Below are 16,293 nucleotides of genomic sequence, written 5' to 3'. Positions count from 1 at the left end.
CATTGTGAACTACAAAATATTTTTAGAAATGTGTTATCGCCAGTTTTCCACTATTATCTGCAAACGAGATTTTTGTAATGTGTTTATGTTTACACAAATATGTCAGGAGCAGCCATTTGTACTCAGGTGATCCACGTGAAAAACATTCCGACGTGATTATGGCCGCAAGACTGGAGTCAACAGACTCTGAACGTGGAACGGTAGTTGGAGCTAGATGCATAACACATTCCTTTTCGGGAATCGTTAGGGAATTCGATATTCCAAGATCCAAAGTGCCAAGGATATGCCGAGAATACCAAATTTCAGGTACTACCACTCACCATGGAAAACGCAGTGGCAGACGGCCCTCACTTAACGATCGAAAGCAGCGGCGTTTGCAAAGAGTTGTCTGTGCTAACAGACAAGCAACACTGTGTGAAATAACACCAGAAATCAATGTGGGACGTACGAAGAACATGTCCATTAGGACGGAGCGGCGAAATTTTTCGTTAATAGTCTATGGCAATAGATGGAGTGCTAACAGCACGACATCGCCTACAGTGCCTCCCCTTGGCTCGTCAGAATATGGGTTGGATCATAGACAACTAGAAAACGGTGGTCTGATCGGATGAGTGTCGATTTCAGTTGGTAAGAGTTGATGGTAGAATCCGTATGAGGCGCAGCCCATGAAGCCATGGACCTAAGTTGTGAACAAGGCATTGTTCAAGCTGATGGTGGCTCCATAACGGTCATGAATAGGTCCTACATCTATATCTACATCTACATCTACATAGTTACTCTGAAATTCACAGTTAAGTGTCTGGCAAACGGTTCATCGAACCATTTTCATACTACTTTTCTACCATTCCCCTCTCGAATGACGCCTGGGAAAAAGGAACACCTAAATCTTTCTGTTCGAGCTCTGGTTTCTCTTTTTTTTGCTATGATGATTATCTCTCCCTACGTAGGGGGGTGTCAACAAAATATTTATGCATTCGGAAGAGAAACTTGGTGATTGAAATTTCATAAATAGATCTCGCCGCAAAGAAAACCGCCTTTGTTTCAGTAACTGCCATCCCAACTCGCGTATCATATCAGTGACATTCTCACCCCTATTGCGCGATAACACGAAACGAGCTGCCCTTCTTTGCACTTTCTGGGTGTCCTCCGTCAATACTACCTGGTAAGGATCCCATACCGCGCAGCAATATTCCAACAGAGGACGGACAAGTGTAATGTAGGCGCTCTTTAGTGGGTTTGTCGCACCTTCTAAGTGTTCTGCCAACAAAGCGCAGTCTTTGTTTCGCCTTCCCCACAATATTATTTATGTGGTCTTTCTAATTTAAGTTGCTCGTAATTGTAATTCCTAGGTATTTACTCGAATTAGATTTGTGCGATTTATTGTATGCCCAAAATTTATCGGATTTCTTTTAGTACCCATGTGGATGACCTCGTACTTTTCTTTGTTTATTGCTAATTGCCACTTTTCGCACCATACAGAAATTCTCTCTAGATCATTTTGTAATTGGAATTGATCGTCTGATGATTTTACTAGACGGTAAATTACAGCGTCATCTGCAAACAATCTAAGGGGGCTGCTCAGATTATCACCTAGACCATTTATATAAATCAGGAACATCAGAGTGATTATGACACTACCCTGCGGAACGCCAAATATCACTTCTGTTCTACTCGATGATTTACCGTCTATCACTACGAACTGTGACCTCTCTGAGAGGAAATCACGAATCCAGTCACACAACTGAGACGATACTCCATATGCACGCAATTCGATTAATAGTCGCTTGTGAGGAACGGTATCAAAAGCCCTCTGGAAATCCAGGAACTGAGATCTCTTGTCGGCAGCACTCATTACTTCATGGGAATAAAGAGCTAGCTGTGTTGCACAAGAACGGTGTTTCCTGAATCAGTGTTGGTTATGTATCAATGAGTCATTTTCTTCAAGGTGACTCATAATGTTCGAGTACAGTATATACTCCAAAATCCTACGGCAAATTACGGTCAGTGATATGGGTCTGTAATTCAAGGGGTTACTCCTATTTCCTTTCTTGAATATTGGTGTGACCTGTGCTACTTTACAGTCTATAGGAACAGACCTTTCCTCAAGAGAGCTGTTGTATATGACTGCTAAGAAAGGCGCTATTGTGTCTGCATACTCTAGAGGAACCTGACTGGTATACCATCTAGACCGGAAGACTTGCCTTTCTTATGTGATTTGAGTTGTTTCGCAACACCTAAGATATCTACTTTTATGTCACTCATGCTAATAGCTGTTCTGGTTTCGAATTCTGGAATATTTACTTCATCTTCTTTCGTGAATGTATTACGGAAAACTGTATTTAGTAACTCCGCTTTAGTGGCACCATCATCGGTAACATTTCCATCGGTATCGCGCAGTGATGGTATTGACTGTTTTTTGCCGCTGGTGTACTTTACATAAGACCAAAAACTCTTTGGGTTTTCTACCATATTTTGAGACAATGTTTCATTGTGGAAACTATTAAAAGCATCTCGCATTGACGTCTGCACTAAATTACGAGCTTCCGTGAAACTTAGCCAGTCTTGGGGATTTTCCGTTCTTCTGAATTTGCTACGCTTTTTTCGTTGCTTCTGTAGCAGTGTTCTGACGTGTTTCGTGTACCATGGTGGATCAGTCCCTTCTCTTATTAACTTATGCGGTATAAATCTATCTATTGCTGTCGTCCTGTATCTTTGAATTTGAGGCATTTCTGGCCTACACTTACATAATTAACTTGGAAGGAATGAAGACTCTCTCTCTTAGGAAGGCATCAAGCGATATTTTTTTAATTTTATGGGACTTAACTGCTAAGGTCATCAGTTCCTAAGCTTACACACTACTTAACCTAAATTATCCTAAGGACAAACACACACACCCATGCCCGAGGGAGGGCTCAAACCTCCGCCGGGACCAGCCGCACAGTCCAAGACTGCAGTGCCAGAGACCACTAGGCTAATCCCGCGCGGCGGCGAATTTTTATCTGCTGTTTTAAATAGATATATTTTGCGTTTATATTTAATGGTTTTGGTTGATATGGTTTTGAGCCTCGCTACAATGACCTTGTGTCCTCTGATCCAGCTGCACCGATCATTGACTGGAAATGGTTAAGTTCGGCAACTTGAAGAGCGTTTGCAGCCATTTATGGATTTCATGTTCTACACAACATAGAATTTTTGATGGGTTACAGTGCGTCATGTAACAAGGCCACAATTGTTCGAAATTGGCATGAAGGACATTGCGGACAGTTCGAGTGAATGATTTGGCCACCCAGATCGCCTGACATGAGTCCCATCTAAAATTTAGGGGACATAATCGAGAGATCAGTTCTTGCACACTTTTCGCAATTATGGACGGTTGTAGAGTCAGTATGGCTCAATATTTCTGCAGTGGATTTCCAACGACTTGTTGAGTTCTTGCCACGTCGAGTTGCTGCACGATATTAGAAGGTTTCCCTTGTCTTTTGTCACCTCAGAGTACAAGTTGTACAACCACGTAATACACTTTCAGATGACCTCAGATTGAAGTACAATATATTGTGCTGGTGCATAAAATTAACATAAGAATGTGCCGAGTGTTGTATCTACACTCAGTTTTCAAAAAATATCAGAAAAACTAAGCTATTGGCAGCCGAGATTGGCAGGTAAAGACAATCAGGTACAAGACATTATTAAAATATGAAATATTTGGCAACCGTGTTTGCGAGTGCCGTGCAGTACTACATGAACGTTTGGCGGAGGCAATACAAGTTCGTTGGGCAACAGCATGCCCAGTTGAAGAAAATACAACATATTTTTGGAAGTCTGACGAACAGTTTGGCCACCGGGAAGTATACAGTGTCCAAGTTCTTTAGTGTCAAAATTAAAAAAAAAAGCGGACTCTAAAGCGGGAATTTTGAGATAAGGAATCTTTTGCCTGAAGAGAATATTCCACGTGGAACGAGGACTCGAAAGAGTAATGTGTATGCATGTGTTACTTACGTTTTATCGCAGACAACTGCATGCCATGTCAAATTTGGACACACAGTCGTTTTTGATAGTTCCGTGGCGTAGTTGGTTACCGTTTACAGTTCATGACTGGTGGTCGAAGATGGGGCATTACTCGTTACAAGAACTTGCAGACATGCGGTTAATTTATCGACGAGAATAGATTCTTGGAGAAACTAAGTCGTTCAAACCACAGAGGACTGGCGTAGACTCTTGATATAGAACAGTCTGCACTGTAGATTTGGATGTGACGCTACTGCGTCGTTTGGGAGAACAATCATTAACAAGCGCATGTCATGTTCTCTACGCTATGGATTCTCCAAAGAATTCATTTCTTATCGTTGAATAATTCCTTATCTCAAAGTACTCATATGCAACCATGTGTGTAACATTCACTCTAAATATTTGATACAATAAGTATTCCACTATAAAGCAACATCTGGAGTGTTATTCTCTGGAAATTCTAAGACTAGCAGCTAACACTCGAAGTATCTGTCCTATGTATTTCCCATAAATCGATGAAAACGCCCGGTGTCAAATGACTTGTAGCTTTGGCAATGAGTCATTGGATTCAGACACAATTAGGCACTACGGTACTTGTCGGCATCGATTTTCAAATTGTATTGATTGAAGACATAGAAAAAGATTCAAAAGAAAGCAGCACAATTTGCCAAGCGTTAGTTTTTTCGCCGTTAGAACGTCACACAAGTGCTCAACGATATGCAGTGGGAGATTCTAAAGCGAACGTATTGTGTTTAGCGCAAGGCTCCGAGAGACCATTGCTAAAGAAACTTGTTAATTCGTGCTGATCGTTAAAACTGGAATACCAGGAAGGATACCAAATCATGAAATTTTGGTTATGGTGGCTATATAATGAATAAATGATCAAATTTGTAGGTAATTTGAGAGTATACGGGATAAGGCATTTAATACACAGGGCAGTTACTTCTGGCACCAACAGTTACTCTAGCCCGCATGCGCATCGAGCCGAACTGAGTTTGTATGACAGATACGTGAACGTCATTCCATGCTACTTCAACTCCATCCGAGTTTATCAGCCTCAATGATTAGCGAATGATGGTCTGCCGGTCTCTCTGCAAGCATGACTAGAGGTTTTCGGTGGGTGAGACGTCTGGAGAACGTGCTGCCCAGAAAACAGTCGAAAACTCTCTGTATGGTCTAGGTTGTGGACAATAGGGCCGACATACTCAGAGGTGACAAGAATCATGAGATGCCTCCTGATATCGTTTCGGATCTCCTTCTGCCAGGCGTAGTGCGCCAACTCGACACGGCATGGACTCAACAGCTACTGCCGTCCATAATTGCGTGTGTGTTGCCAGTGCACGATTTTGTGCACGAATTTACCTCTCGATTATGTCCCATAAATGTTCAATCGGATTTATGTCGGGTACTCTGGGTGGCCAAATGACTCGGTTGAATTGTCCAGAATGTTCGTCAGACTTGTCGCGAACAGATGTGGGCTGGTGACGTGGAATATTGTCATCCATAAAAATTCCATCGTTGTTTGGGAACATGAAATCCATGAATGGCTGCAAATGGTCTCCAAGTAGCCGGACATTTACAGTTAATGATCGGTTCACTTGGATCAGAGAACCCAGTCCATTCCGTGTAAACACAGCGCACATCATTATGGAGCCACTACCAGCTCTCAAAGCGTCTTGAAGACAACTTGGGTCCATGATTTCCTGGGGCTGCGCCACGCTCGACCCCTACTATCAGCTCTTACCAGCTGTAGTCGGAACTCATCTCACTAGTCGTCTAGGGTCCAAGGGATATCGTCACATGTCCAAGAGAGGCTCTGCAGGCGATGTACTGCTGTAGCACCGTCCTTTTATACCTTGGGTACGCGATACTATCCTCATCTGTGTGTGTAGGTATCGCTCTCCCATGACTTTTGTCACGCGTTATGTTATTGAAAGATGGCGTTGCTGTTACCTCGAAGATATGGCGCCGCCACCGGCCTTAACAAGTCGCTATTGAACGGCTCCTGACTAAATTATCGGCTATGTGAATAGGTAATCGAGATGTGTAACTAATGGCACCCCATACCATCACGCCAGCTACTGGGCCCACATGACGATGACGTCAAAAACTTTTTTTTTAAATGTTCAGCATACAGCCATTTTCTAAATTAATTTGAGAAGTGAATGTAAAATGACTCGTTCCATTTCATTACGATTTATCGTGCAAAACAATCCATGAAATATGGAACGAACAAATTAACTAACTAACGCAGTCTGGCAAAGTTCTGTCTCCTCGAAGCTTACACACCAGGGATACGTCCTTCGTGACACATTAAACAGGACTGGGACTTGTCTGAACAGGTGTGCTGCGTAGTCGTTCGGCGCACCATTGTCGGCGCGCATCATCTCTCTGGGAAGCTGCAATAATCGTCGCCCTGGGTAGCGACAGGAGCGTATCCGTGGTCTCAATCCCACTATTTTTTATGTATAATTGACTCTGAGCACTATGGGACTTAAAAGATCTGAGGCCATCAGTCCCCTAGAGCTTAGAATTACTTAAACCTAACTAACCTAAGGACATTACACGCATCCATGTCCGAGGCAGGATTCGAACCTGCCACCGTAGAGGTATCGCGGTTCCAGACTGAAGCACCTAGAACCGCTCGGTCACACCGGCCGGCTTAGGCATCATTCTTCTGACTGGTTTGATGCTGTCAGCTACAAATTCCTCTCTTGCGCCAATCTTTTTATCTTAGCACTTGGATTATAGCGTAGCACTTGCAACCCACGTTCTCAACTATCTGCTGAATGTACTCCAGTTTCTGTCTTCCTCTACAGTTGTTGTTCTCTACAGTTCCCTTTAATACAATGGAGGCTATTGTCTGATGTCTTAACACATGTCCTATCAACCTGTCACTTCATCTTGTAAGGGTTTTCTATGTGATTCTTTCTTCGTAGACTCTGCAGAGAATCTCTTCTCTTGGTAACTAATCAGTCCACCTACTTTCCAACATTCTTCTGCATCAACACATCTCAGACGCTACTGTGCTCTTCTGTTCCCGTTTTCCCACAGTCCATGATTCACTACCACAGAATGCTGTACTCCAAACGTACATTCTCTGAAATATATTCCTCAAATTAAGAAAGTTTTACACCAGTAAACTTCTCTTAGTCAGGAAAGCCCTCTTTGCCTGTACTAGTCTCTTTTTTATGTACTCCTTGCTCCACCCGACATGGGTTATTTTGCTTCCAAGGTAGGAGAATTCCTTAACATCATCTACCTCGTGATCGGAAATTTTGATGTTAAGTTTCTCGTTACTGTGGTGTTTTCCTGGTATTGATTAGACTATTCGTTTCATTCAACAGGTCCTGTAATTCTTCTTCACTTTCACTAAGGACAGCAATGTCTTCAGCGATCATATCATTGATATCCTTTCAACTCGAGTTTTAATCCCACCCTTGAACCTTTCTTTTATATCCGTCATTGCTTCTTCGTTGTACAAATTGAACAGGAGGGACGAAAGACTGCGTCTCTGTCTTATACCGTTTGTAATCCGAGCACTTCATTCTTTGTCTTCCACCCTTGGTTCTTGAACGTAGTGTATATTACTCATCTTTCCCTACGGTTTACTCCTGTTTTTCTCACAGTTTCGAACATCTTTACCGAGCGAGGTGGCGCAGTGGTTAGCACACTGGACTCGCATACGGGAGGACGACGGTTCATACTCGTGTCCGGCCACCTTGATTTAGGTATTCCGTGATTTTCCTAAATCGCTTCGGCAAATGCCAGGATGGTTCCTTTGAAAGGGCACGGCCGACTTCCTTCCCCGTCCTTCCCTAATCCGATGGGACCGATGACCTCACTTTTTCGTCCCCTCCCCCAAATCAGCCAACCAACCAACCGAACATCTTGAGCCATTTTAAACTGTCGAACGGTTTATCTAAGTCGACAAATCCTATGGACGTATCCTGATTTTTCTTCAGCTTCGCTTCCATTATCAAGTATAGTTTGAGAAACGCCTCTCCGGTTCCTTTACCTTTCCTAAAGCCTATTTCACTAACAATGCCAAATCTAGATTGAAAAAGCGACCATGTGACGATGCGAGGAAAACAAAAGAAAAAAAAGAAGATTCGTGCTTATCTTCGAAGTTAGAACGATGATGAGTCGGTGTGTACTTCTTACTGGGTGTCTTTGTCTTTCTTAATCCCATCCATGTTAAACATCGTGTTACAAAGATCATTCTTATTGTTCCAATTTCACAACGGTTACATGCTGTAACGTACTTCCCTTCTCAGTGTGAACTTAAATTACAGAGATGCTGTGGCGGAGAAATTGCTGTTTCCAGGAAGGCAGATGAAAGGAGTCTGCAGTAGAAAATCGTATAATTTTTCTTTTATCTCTCACAAGCACGATAGAGTGGGAAGCAAAAGTAATGTCGTAATTGCACAATTTCAGGTCAACGAACATCACTTAGCAGGACAATTGGACCATAAATAATTCCGTAATATAAAAATAATATCTTAAATCCCGTCGACTGAGCGATAGACAACATACCCGCAGTTTCCGTTTGAGTCACCAGTCTTCTGACTGGTTTGATGCGGCTCACCACGAATTACTCACCTATGCCAACCTTTTCATCTCAGAGTAGCTGTTGCAGCCTACGTCCTCAACTATTTGTTGCATGTATTCTGCGTTCCCTTCAAGTTTTTTTCACTCTGCAACTCCCTGTAGTACCACAGAAGTTATTTCCCGTCGTCGTAACACGTCCTATTATCCAGTCCCTCCTTTCTGTCAATGTTTTCCATGTATTTCATTCTTCGCCGATTCTATGGAGAACCTTTTTATTCCTTATGTTATCAATACGCCTAATTTTCAACACTCTTCTGTGGCACCGCATCTTAAATGCTTCCATTCCTATTTCGGTTCTCCCACTGTCCATGATTCATTACCATACAATGCTGTGCTCCAAACATATATCAAAACTACTTTGTCGAAGTAAGGTCTATGTTAAGGCCCGCCCGGTTGGCCGTGCGGTCTAACGCACTGCTTTCCGGGTGGGAAGGAGCGCCTATCCCCGGCACGAATCCGCCCGCCGGATTTGTGTCGAGGTCCGGTGAGCCGGTCAGTCTGTTGATGGTTTTTAGGCGGTTTTCCATCTGCCTCGGCGAATGCGGGCTGGTTCCCCTTATTCCGCCTCAGTTACACCATGTCAGCGATTGCTGCGCAAACAAGTTCTCTACGTACGCGTACACCACAATTACTCTACCACGCAAACATAGGGGTTACACTCGTCTGGTGTGAGACGTTCCCTGGGGGGTCCACCGGGGCCCGAACAGCACAATAACCCTGGGTTCGGTGTGGGGCGTCGGAGGGGTGAAGTGGACTGCGGTAGTCGTCGTCGTGGGGTTGTGGACCACTCCGGCTGCGGTGGGGATGGAGCATCTCCGTCGTTTCTAGATCCCCGGTTAACATACAATACAATACAATACAATACAAGGACTATGTTCTACATCTACATCTGCATCTACATGGATACTTTGCAAATCACATTTAAGTGGCTGGCAGAGGGTTCATCGAACCACCTTCACAATTCTCTACTATTTCAATTTCGCAAAGCGCGCGGAAAGAATGATCTCCTAAATCTTTCCGTACGAGCTCTGATTTCCCTTATTTTATCGCGGTGATCGTTTCTCCCTATGTAGGTCGGTGTCAACAAAATATTTTCGCATTCGGAGGAGAAAGCTGGTGATTGGAATTTCGTGAGAAGATTCCATCGCAATGAAAAACGCCTTTCTTTTAATCATAACCAGCCCAAATCCAGCATCATTTCCGTGACACTCTCTCCCATATTTAGCGATAATAAAAAACGTGCTGCCTTTCTTCGAACTTTTTCGATATACTCCGTCAGTCGTATCTGGTAATCCCAAACCACGCAGCAGTATTCTGAAAGAGGACGGGCAAGCGTAGTGTAGGCAGTCTCCTTAGTAGGTCTGTTACATTTTCTAAGCGTCCTGCCAATAAAACGCGGTCTTTGGTTAGCCTTCCTCGCAACATTTTCTATGTATTCCTTCCAATTCAAGTTGTTCGTAATTGTAAGACCTAGGTATTCAGCTGAATTTACGGCTTTTAGATTAGACTGATTTATCGTGTAAACGAAGTTTAACGAGTTCCTTCTAGCACTCATGTGGATGACCTCACACTTTTCGTTATTTAGGGTCAACTGCCACTTTTCGCACTATTCAGATATCTTTTCAAAATCGTTTTGCAATTTGTTTTGATCTTCTGATGACTTTATTAGTCGATAAACGACAGGGTCATCTGCAAACAACCTAAGAAGGCTGCTCAGATTGTCTCCCAAATCGTTTATATAGATAAGGAACAGCAAAGGGCCTATAACACTACCTTGGGGAACGCCAGGAATCACTTCTGTTTTACTCGATGACTTTCCGTCAATTACTACGAACCTCTCTGACAGGAAACCACAAATCCAGTCACATAACTGAGACGATATTCCATAATCACGCAATTTCACTACAAGCTGCTTGTGTGGTACAGTGTCAAAAGCCTTCCGAAAATACAGAAATATGGAATCGATCTGAAGTCCCTTGTCAACAGCACTCAACACTTCATGTGAATATAGAGCTAGTTGTGAAACACTACTATCTATTTATTCACGTGAAGTGTTGAGTGCTATTGACAATGGATTTCAGATCGATTCTGTATTTCTGGATTTTTGATAGTAGTAGACTTCTCGTGGCCAATAATGTCATCTCCGCCTGTGCTAGCGTGCTTTTTATGTCATTACTTCGCCCGTCATGGTTCATTTGGCTTACAAGGTAGCAGAATTCTTTAACTTACTCAGCTTGGTTATCACCAATTTTGACGTTACATTTCTCGCTGTTCTCATTACTACTACTTCTCATTACTTCCGTCTTTCTTCGAATTTCTCCCTATCCATACTCTGTACGCATTAGACTGTTCATTCCACGCAATATATTCTGTAACGCTTCTTCACTTTCACTGAAGATAGCAATACCATCAGCGAATCTTATCACTGGTGTCCTAGAACCCTGAATTTCAATCACCAAGTTGAACCTTTCCGGATATCCGAATGTCCGGATTGCTTCTTGGACACGCAGATCGAACAGTAACAGACGAACGTGTCTTGATTTCTCTTAAGTCTTGCTTCCTTTATCAGTCGAGCCAGAAGTGCCTATTTACATTTACGAAAGCCAAACTGATCGTCATCTAACAATATTCTTTTACGTACTACATTTTTCTATAGTACAGGAAAGTGGCCTACACCGGACTGCAACCATGCCCTCCTCCCACCCGGTCCCTTATAGCGGATCGCCTAGTTACTGCCTCTGATTCTATTCAACTCTAGTGATACAAAGTGTAAATAGTAATATAGGCTTCTGCTACTCTGTAGCGGAGTGCTTAAGCGGCCCGCTTCATTTATTACGTTTGTGCTTACCCTTACACCTTTTGACAGTGGAAAAAGTTTTTACAGTGTTTTACATTTTTCGTTATTTCTTCTATATATTGCCACGTAGGCCCTGCAACATATATGTGTTCTTGAATAGTAATGTTTGAAATTAATGTTTATGGTTAAACCGTTTCATTTAGAAGATTCAGGAAAAATGTATTGGGTGAAGAAATTTTAGCCCACAGTCGCATAAACTGGTTCCTTCAGTTGCTTAAACCGGCTCCCTTATATGCTGATAAGTCTTCCTCTATTAGTACACTCTCTTATTCTCTTGGAATTCTCTTGTAGCTTCCAAGAGGATAAGGGGAAAAGTTGATAAAAGGAAGTGGTGCCCGTATAAAGTGACTAAAACTATTGATGCTGAAACTTCCTGGCAGATTAAAACTGTGTGCCTGACCGAGACTTGAACTCGGGACCTTTGCCTTTCGCGGGCAAGTGCTCTACCAACTGAGCTACCGAAGCACGACTCACGCCCGGTACCCACAGCTTTACTTCTGCCAGTACCTCGTCTCCTACCTTCCAAACTTTACAGAAGCTCTCCTGCGAACCTTGCAGAACTAGCACTCCTGAAAGAAAGGAGAGCTTCTGTAAAGTTTGGAAGGTAGGAGACGAGGTGCTGGCAGAAGTAAAGCTGTGAGTACCGGGCGTGAGTCGTGCTTCGGTAGCTCAGTTGGTAGAGCACTTGCCCGCGAAAGGCAAAGGTCCCGAGTTCGAGTCTCGGTCGGGCAAACAGTTTTAATCTGCCAGGAAGTTTCATATCAGCGCACACTCCGCTGCAGAGTGAAAATCTCATTCTGGAAACATCCCCCAGGCTGTGGCTAAGCCATGTCTCCGCAATATCCTTTCTTTCAGGAATGCTAGTTCTGCAAGGTTCGCAGGAGAGCTTCTGTAAAGTTTGGAAGGTAGGAGACGAGGTACTGGCAGAAGTAAAGCTGTGAGTACCGGGCGTGAGTCGTGCTTCGGTAGCTCAGTTGGTAGAGCACTTGCCCGCGAAAGGCAAAGGTCCCGAGTTCGAGTCTCGGTCGGGCACACAGTTTTAATCTGCCAGGAAGTTTCATATCAGCGCACACTCCGCTGCAGAGTGAAAATCTCATTCTGGACTATTGATGCTGTTCAGAAAAAGACGACGGGCTGGAAGAAGGCCAGTAGACAGTTTAACGTCCGAAAAACAACGCTTATGAGGTTGTCCAACACAAAGTACAGTACACCAGAGAAAGCAGCAAAAACAAACTCGACAGACCTACAATTTTGGTTAAAGATCTTGAATAAGAGCTGGTTTAGTATTGTCGTCTTATGAAAGCTTCTTTCTTTAGGCTTACTCGTAATTACTTGTGGAAAGTGGCCGTGCAATTGGTAGGGAGAAATAACTTTGGAGACCCTTTCAAAATTAAACTGTAGGTGAAAAGTGGGTGATTGTTCATCTTACGCCACAAAACCAAACTGTGAGAAAGAAAGTCTACAAGGACATCGTATAGCAGGGCTCTCTGCCTGTGCTAGTCTGCTTGTTATGTCCCCATTACTTCGTCCGTCGTGAGTTATTATGCTTAAAGGTAGCAGAATTCCTTAAATTCGTCTGCTTCGTGATCACCAATTTTTATGTTAAATTTATCGCTCTTCTCATTTCACAGATGAAACACAAAAAAATTCTATAAACTTCTTGAAGATGTTATACTACATCTACTTTGAAAGTAGATGATGTTTTTCTGTATTTAACACCTTTTCCGAATTTTGTTTAGTGTTATTTTGCTTAAATTTAGAAGCGGTCCGATTTTGCCAACTACACTCATGTCCAGAAAATAGAACATCTTTAACGACTAGATATAGGACGACTAGATATTCACAGGACATGTACATTAGTATGTTATGCAGAAATGATTAGCATTTCAGTCGCCTCTGTTCAGCATGTGTCCTATTACCTCGTAGGCACAGGGTCCGCCATTTATCCTGATAACTTGTTCCATGCGTGCTGACACCAACGCGTCTAAGGCGCGAATGGCGTCCTGTAGTATTGCCCTCCATGCTGCATTCACCTGGTTCCAAAGTTCATCTGTGATAGTTGGCACTGGGTCACATCACTGCACCAGTCGTTTCACCATATCCCACACATTTTCGACTGGCGGCAGGTCTGGTGATCTGGCGGGCCAGGGCGAAAGGCTGATATCCTGTGACATTAAGAGGAACGTGTTCGTGCGACGACATATGGTCGTGCATCGTAATGCTAAAGAATGGCGTTTGGGGTACTGTGCAGGAAGGGTATGGCTACGGGTCGCAGGATGTCACTCACTGGTCGCTGTGCTCTGGACACGCACCAGTTGTGATTAATGGTTGTAACCAGTAACAACCCACACCATAAGGCCTTGAATTGGCGCTGTATGTCTTGTGCGAATGCAGTCACTGTGATGCCGTTAAACCTGTCTGAAGCGAACCAAAATGCGGCCATCATTTTGAAACAAAGAGTAACTGGATTCTTCCGAAAACACTATCTGATGCTATTGCTGTCCTCAGTGACGTCGTTCCACACAACATTGCCGTCTAGCATGTTTCTGCACATTCGTCAAAGGTAGGTGGAGAGGTGGACGAGCGCATGTGACCCATGCCGTAATAAACGGTGACGGATTGTTACCTCTCACAGTGTAGGATGTGTTGCACTGTTCCACTGTTGCGCCTCAGCCGAGGAGGACGCGGGTCTGTCCCGCATTGCCATTCGGATGAGTTGTCGATCTTCTTGGGTGTGATCTGGATGGAGCAACCTGACCCATCTCGTCGCGTTCTACGGCCTTCTGTGAATCATCTGTGCACACCCATTGCATTGCCTAAACATTTCGTCCCAAACGAGCAGCAATTTTTCGGATGGATGCAGCACATTGTCTCAGGCCAATAATGTGCCATCTTTCAAAATCACTAATTTGACGGTACGGTTGGCGCATACGTCTGCGAGACATTCCTCACGTCTGCTCAAGTCACACTGATCCATTACCTTCGGTTTATAGCGACAACGAGAGCGGCAGGCACATTTTACCGGTAGTTGGTGTTGCATCGCGATATCGATGTTGCCATTGAATCTGCAGGCCGACATTGTTCAAATGCTAATTATTTCTGCAGAACATACTAATGTACATGTCCTGTGAATATGAACGTCCTACCTCTAGTCGTCCAAGGTGTTATGCTTTTTCTGAACATGGGCGTATTTTTCAAACTCGCTAATTACAAGGTTTTGAAAATAATTGTTTTTATAATAACTTTTAGCGATATTCTGTTAGACTACAATGTAACCAGAATGATATTTTCACCCTGCAGCGGAGTGTGTGCTGATATGAAACTTCTGGCAGATTAAAACTGTGCGCCGGAAGGTAGGAGACGAGGTACTGGCAGAAGTAAAGCTGTGAGGACAGGGCGTGAGTCGTGCTTGGGTAGCTCAGTTGGTAGATCACTTGCCCGCGAAAGGCAAAGGTCCCGAGTTCGAGTCTCGGTCCGGCACACGATTTTAATCTGCCAGGAAGTTTCAGTACAATGTAAATTATGAACTGAATATTACACGCTTTTTGAAGAGACTATCTTGTATGAGGATGAACCGCAGCCATAATTAGACATTTTGAATAATGACAGTTTGGCTACTGTTGTAAATAATTTATTTAATAACCGGCGTTGTAGAGTAGAAGCCATCAAATTTTTTTTTTACTGTAAGAACCGTCAAGCAATATTATCCTAACCTACACTGAGGTGAGAAACACCATGGGATACCTCCTAACATCGTGTCGGACTTCCTTCTGCCCGGTGTAGGGCAGCAACTCGTCGTGGTGTGGCCTCATCAAGTTCCCCGCAGACATACTGACCCCTGACCTATGCTGCCACTATAGGCGACGACTATTGCGAAAGTGTTGCTGCTGCAGGATTTTGTGCTCGAATTGATCTTTCGATTATTCCCTTAAATGTTCGATGGGATTCATGTCGTGTGTTCTGGGTGGCTATATCACTCGCTTGAATTGTCCAGAATGTTCTTCAAACCAATCGCGAACAACTGTGGCCCCGCGACATGGCACGTTGTCATCCATAAAAATGCAGTCGTTGTTTGGGAACGTGAAGTCCATGAATAGCTGCAAATGGTCTTCAAGTCCTCTCGGTCGTTAAGTGAAGGCCGTCGGCCACTGCGTTGCCGGTGATGGGAGGTAATGCCTGAAATTTGGTATTCTTGGCATACTCTTGACGCTTTGAATCTAGGAATATTGAATACCATAGTGATTTTGAAACAGAATGTCCCAAATTTCTAGTTCCAACTAACATTCCGCGTTCAAAGTCTGTTGATCCCTGCCGTGTGGCCGTAATCACGTTTCAAACCTTTTCACGTTATTCAGCGGAGTACAAATGACAGCTCTGCGAATGCACGGCCCGTTTACAAAAAATGGTTCAAATGGCTCTGAGCACTATGGGACTCAACATCTGTGGTCATCAGTCCCCTAGAACTTAGAACTACTTAAACCTAACTAACCTAAGGACATCACACACATCCATGCCCGAGGCAGGATTCGATCTTGCGACCGTAGCGGTCACGCGGTTCCAGACTGAAGCGCCTAGAACCGCACGGCCACACCTGCCGGCGGCCCGTTTACACCTTGTGTACGCGATAGTACCACCATCTGTATATGTGCATATCACTCTCCCAGAACTTTTTGACACTTCAACGTGATGCTACAAGTGACCATTAATGGGCTAGAACACTCAGTCAAAAATAAAAGAAACCTACCATGATTGCAAACGTACGACAATAGGCCGAACATAGCCGGTTAATCATTAAGCGTAGGGACAATCGATCCACAGTG

The 16,293-nt window shown here is 43.7% G+C and overlaps 1 protein-coding gene and 1 non-coding gene across 2 annotated transcripts in view; one reads left to right on the top strand and one right to left on the bottom strand.

The window, feature by feature from the left end:
- The window catches only part of LOC126176238 (uncharacterized), a 400,926-nt gene that overhangs the window by 223,836 nt on the left and 160,797 nt on the right, over positions 1-16,293 (bottom strand). The window lies entirely within an intron of this gene.
- Positions 12,131-12,205, top strand: Trnas-cga (transfer RNA serine (anticodon CGA)). Its single transcript has one exon. It is a non-coding gene; the product is annotated as a tRNA-Ser (tRNA).

The sequence above is a fragment of the Schistocerca cancellata genome, chromosome 3 (genome assembly GCF_023864275.1).
Source record: "Schistocerca cancellata isolate TAMUIC-IGC-003103 chromosome 3, iqSchCanc2.1, whole genome shotgun sequence".
Taxonomy (NCBI): domain Eukaryota; kingdom Metazoa; phylum Arthropoda; class Insecta; order Orthoptera; family Acrididae; genus Schistocerca; species Schistocerca cancellata.
This window is presented reverse-complemented; position numbering and strand designations above follow the sequence as displayed.